The sequence below is a fragment of the Triturus cristatus genome, chromosome 3_2 (assembly GCF_964204655.1).
Source record: "Triturus cristatus chromosome 3_2, aTriCri1.1, whole genome shotgun sequence".
In the NCBI taxonomy this organism is placed as follows: Eukaryota; Metazoa; Chordata; class Amphibia; order Caudata; family Salamandridae; genus Triturus; species Triturus cristatus.
Genome location: NC_140584.1, coordinates 619,391,285 through 619,397,284, shown reverse-complemented (window position 1 = coordinate 619,397,284; position 6,000 = coordinate 619,391,285).

The window sequence follows — 6,000 nt, the reverse complement described above, 5'->3', positions numbered from 1 at the left end:
GAAGAAGTAAAAGCAGAAAAGGAATTACGAAAGGCAGCTCACCTTGCCGCTAGAAAGTTAGAAGAAGAAATAAAGGAGAGAAGGGAAACTAAACTAAGACAGGAGCCCGAAACCTCAGGCCAGTACGCTGTTAGGACCCCCTCTATGCTCTACCCTGAGTTGTCCTGTAAGCAACGAACGAATGACGAATTACTATTAGGTCCCCCAATCATTTACATGCCCCCTCCATACGCACCCTCCCAACCGGTAGTGCAACACCCACAACCCCCAAACACGAGCGAAAGCAGTACAGGGGCCTCGATCCTCATGGCCTCCGCGCCGGCTGAGCCTCTTGTACTGAACCCAACGTCGGCTATAACGCTAGATGACCATGAGAAGGGAAAGAAAGATTCCACCAGAATGAATCGATTAACAAAGGATGAACGAGCAGGAATTGATAAGATAGTAGGGACACTTGTGGAGCGAAAAGAAAGTGAGGAGTATATAACAGACGTGTATAACTCGTATGCCGACAGCCGCAGACGACACTTTGTCGTACGGCTCTGTTATCACGCCCTGAATGCATATGAGGATAGATACCACGATAAAGGTCCCGAAGGCTTAGCGGCCCTATAAAGGAAGGTAGACATCGGAGAAGAAAGAGAGGGCGACGTGACGAACCTCTTCACTCGTACACTCGAGGTCTACCGACACCTTAAAGAACATAGACAGACCACCAAAGCAGAAACCCCCATAGCGACTAAGCCCCAGGAAGGAAGGGCTGATGCCATGATGCCCATCAAAGAAGCTGCCCCATACTGGGTCCCCCCACGAGGTCAGGGAACACATGACGACATCAACCACCAAGATGCGAAGGGAAGGGTTGTATATAACTGGGTCTACCAGCCGTGGGACCGGCAAGATATTTTGACCTTTAGAAAAACTCTACCCGACTTGAGAAAGAACCCGACTGCCTTCTACACTGAACTGGGTACAGCCTTAGGTTCTACGATAATGACTTTAGCAGACATCGACTTGTTCTTTGGGCTATGTCTGCCGGCTGATGTGTGGAAACAAATCCGGAAAGTTGACCACGCTGAGCCGTTCGGATATACCTGGGTACAACTCGATACCATAGATAAACAACGAGAACCAGGACAGAAACCCCCGAAAGCCATATTAGAGCTCCCAGACAAGATTGTACAAAAGCTGAAGACTCTAATCCCAGAAAGAAAGGTAGACTGGTCGATAGTGACGGCTTGCCGCCAGAAACCCCAGGAGGATGTGTCTGAATACTTCTCTCGGTTCGAGACTGTGTTTTCCGATTACAGTGGCCAAGACATGACCACCGCAACCGGACATAACCTCTTTGTCCAGAATTATGTGAAGGGTCTGTCACAAGAAGTTTCCCAGAAACTACAGACCAGCGAGAGTAGTTGGGCAGCCTCCAAACCCGCAGCTATCCTCCAGATGGCCCAATACTACGAAAACCAAAAGAATGAGAACGATAGGGCGTCAGAAAGGAAGAAAAAGGAACTAAAGGAGAGGGTAATGATAGCACAGTTGCAAGGGGTGACCATAGGAAGAGAACCCCCGAAAGGGAATTACCAACCAACCACCCCTAGAAAGCTACCCCCTAGAGACCATACCCCTGCACCCTACAACGGACGGAGAGACTTAGATGGGAATCAATGTGCGTTCTGTAGAGGGTTCGGACACTGGAAATCCCAGTGCCCGGTCCTTCTGGAAATGAACAAAAATAGGGACCCCAGAGACACAGCATATGACCACAGAAATAGAGGACAGGGACGAGGGTACACGAACGACGCCATCAACGACAGGCCAGGCAGACCAAACACCTTTGATCGCCCCCGACAAAACCAGTGTCAACAGTCCGACTATGAAAGCACCCATGACTTCGCATAGGACCGCCAGAGGCAAGGGAGGGATCCAGTCGAACTCCGTGTTGACCAGCAAGGTCCTTACGTCACTGCTAAGGTCTTGGGCACAAAATCTCCATTCCTGGTAGACACTGGGGCGACACGTAGTGCGTTATCCAAACGACTGATTCCTAGGGCACCCTTGTCTGGCTCACATGTAACCTCAATAGGCTTCGATGGAACGCCCTCCACTAACCCCTTATCAGCACCAATCTCCTTTGACTTAGAAGATAACACCACTGACACGACCTTTCTGCTCCCCTCCAACACCCCCGATGCTATTATGGGACTTGATTTGCTAAAACATTTTCGAGCTACCATCAGATGCTCCCCAGACGGAGTTCGAGTCATCCTGCACGATAACCCAGATCTGTCCAGACCCTGTCACACACGACGTATGCTCTCTATAACTGATGCTGACCTGTCCCTACTCGACACATTACCTTCACATCTATGGGCTAAAACCGACTCAGATGTAGGGCGCATGGTGATTGACCCAGTACACATAACCGTCCGACCGGACGCAGTGCTCCCAAAGCTTCCACAGTATCGGATATCACCCGAAGGCGAGAAGGCATTGGTGGAAATCATCGAGTCCCTAGTCGAGGCAGGAGTGGTAGAAGAAGTAGTCAGTAATGTTTGCAACAGCCCTATCCTACCCATTGTAAAGAAGCAAGGCGAGGGGGATGAGAAAGCCTACCGTTTCATTGTTGACTTGCGAGAGGTTAACAAAGTAGTCATACCCCAGTACCCCGTGGTCTCGGACATCACCACCATCCTCACCCTGATTCCATCCACTGCCACCATCTTTACTGTTATTGATCTCAAGAACGCATTCTTTTCCATCCCCATCCACCCAGACAGCCGCTACCTGTTCGGCTTCACTTTAAAAGCCCGTTCGTACAGATTCTGCAGGGCACCCCAAGGCTACACTGAGAGTCCCAGTATTTATAGCCAAGCCCTCAAGAGGCAACTAGATGCAGTCCAACTACCCGATGGAGTGGTGTTGATACAGTACGTCGATGACATTCTTTTGGCGGCCGACACCACTCCACTTGCCGTCACAGCCACCATTCACCTCCTCCGCTTCCTTGCGGAGAACGGTCACAAGGTCTCCAGAAAGAAATTGCAATTCTGCCAGCCCCAAGTAACGTATCTAGGCCACCTACTATCCAAAGACGGGAGGAAACTTACCCCTGACCGAATTCAAACCATCCTAGAAACCCCTGTTCCCAAAACTCAGAAGCAAGTGCGGTCCCTAGTGGGCCTCACCTCCTTTTGTCGACAGTGGTTGCCAAATTTCAGTCTTATCGTAAAACCCCTGCTTTCCCTGCTGGCTAAAGATGTCCCCTTCCCCCTCCCTTGGACACCCGAATGTCAATCCTCCTTCAAAGAATTACGAGACGCCCTCTGCTCAGCCCCAGTCCTAGGAACCCCAGACTACACTAAACCTTTTTCCCTCTACACCCACGAAAGGGAGGGGTGTGCGTTGTCTGTCCTAACCCAGTCCATAGGCCCTAAACAACGCCCTTGTGCCTACTTCTCTGCCACTCTCGACCCCGTAGCCAGAGCTTTGCCCGCCTGCCTTCGAGCAGTGGCCGCCGCCGCTGTCTCTATCCGGCAAAGCGAGGGGATTGTGCTCTCTAACTCTCTCACTGTATTGGTACCCCATGCGGTTGACACCCTCCTGAACCAAACCAAGACTCAACACCTGACTAGCGCACGATTGACCGGTTACGAACTGACTCTGCTTGCACCCCACATCACATTGAAACGATGCACCACTCTGAATCCAGCTACTCTACTACCTCTCCCTGACGCTGACCCCAATGCGTCCCCTATACATGACTGCGTGACCCTCACCGACGAACAGACCAAAAGTAGGGTTGACCTCCGAGATACTACCTTCCCGAACCCTGACGGAGAACTGTGGGTGGATGGCTCATGTATCAAGCTCCCCGATGGCACCACCTCAGCTGCCTATGCAGTCACCACGGCCCGAACAGTTGTTGAGACAGCCCGCATCACACAGCGATCCGCACAGGCGGCGGAACTAATAGCTCTCACACGAGCATGCATTCTGGCAGCAGGGACAACCGCAAACATTTACACAGACAGTCAGTATGCCTTCGGGGTAGTTCACCACTTTGGGCTCTTATGGAAAGAGAGGGGATTCCTGACCTCTCATGGCACACCCATCCTGCATGGAGATCTAGTCTCTGCCCTGACCGAAGCAGTCCTCCTACCCACACGGCTGGCCGTGATCAAATGCCAGGCACACAAGAAGGTAACAGACATTATAGGACAGGGAAATGCACTAGCTGACATTACTGCCAGAACCACAGCCGAGAACAGGTCCACGACCCGTATGTACGTGACCAGGTCACAAACTGAGAGATGGAAGGATGCTAGGGAAACGATTAGGGATATCCAACTAGCCAGCACACCTCACGAATTAGCTGAATGGGCCCGGGTGGGATTGAAGGACGATGACGGTTGCTGGCGAACTAAAGACTTGAACAAATGGTTGCTACCAGACTCATACTTGATCCCCATGCTGACCATGGCACACTCCCCCGCACACATAGGGTCTGCCCCCATGATCGAACTCGTCTCCAAAGTCTGGCACAACGACAAGATCCCAGACTCAGCCAAACGTCTGGTCCAACAATGCCTAGTATGCCTCCAACACAACCCTGGGAAAGGAACTGCTGTACCCCGGGGAGGGTTTGGGGTCCCCAATCACCCTTTTGAAGTCCTACAAATGGACTATGTCCAGTTAGAAAGGTGCCAGGGTTTGAAGTACGTACTTGTTGTTGTATGTGCCTTCAGCAAGTGGGTGGAAGCCTATCCAACCCACGACAACACCGCTATGACTACTGCAAAAGTACTACTGAAGGAATTCTTCCCCCGATACGGCCTTTGTCGAATTTTGTGGAGCGACAACGGCCCCCACTTCGTAGCCGAAGTTATCCAACTCATCTTAAAAGGGTTGGGTGTAAAACAGAAATTCCATGCGGTCTTCCATCCCCAATCTGCAGGCCTGGTTGAGCGACACAATGCCACATTGAAGCTTAAGATAGCAAAAATAGTCGCCACCACAGGACTAAGATGGCCAGACGCTCTCCCACTAGCATTGCTATCAATGCGTTCCACCCCCACCAAACACCACTTAACCCCCTACGAGGTCGTCTTCGGGCGGCCCATGAACCTTTGGACTGCACCAAAACCAACATCCATCCACGACGTCCCGGACGTCCTCATGTCTGATTATCTGTACAATCTAACTAAAACGTTGTCTGTTATTCATCAGCAGGTGCTGCACGCCATTCCCGATGTTTCCAGGGGCCCCGGACACGACATCCAACCCGGTGACTTCGTCTTAGTGCGTAACTTCCAGCGCACCAAGAGTCTGGAGCCCCGGTGGACAGGCCCCCTGCAAGTCCTGATCACCACCCGAACAGCTCTTCGAGTGGAGGGGAAACTCAATTGGCTGCATGCACACCACTGCAAGAAGGTATCACCGACCCTGACAACCACGGACAACATCACCGCCCAAGAGGAACTTCTGGACAAGGACCGACCATCCCTGAGCCGCTGCCCGGATACAGAGACACTTGAATTGACTGAATATCCCGATCCCACTGTGCCATCCAAAGAAGGGTATAACTTGCGACGAAAGGAGAGAACTTCGGCTAAGCAGACCACAGGCTAGGTGGAAATCTCAGAGCGGTAGCCTAGTCACCTCAAAGGCCACCAGGAGAGAAACTAAACAAAGTCTGTGGTTCTGCCCGCTACCGAGTCTCTTGAAGGTGATGGAAGCGCCCGACATGAAGATGATGGAAGCAACCAGACGTCCGAAGATCCACTACAAAAACCCAAAGACTGACCGAATGCACAGCTTAAAGACTATTGCACTTTTCACTACCCTTCTCTTTTGCCTTCTCCTCGTGGTCACCTTCTGGAGCATGGAGGAGAGCACACCCGCTCATAAGACATTGCTGACCACCGTTCAACCTACCACCACGAAAGAACACCATCTGATCTCACTTTCACCCCAACTCCGAGAAAGGCGTAAGGA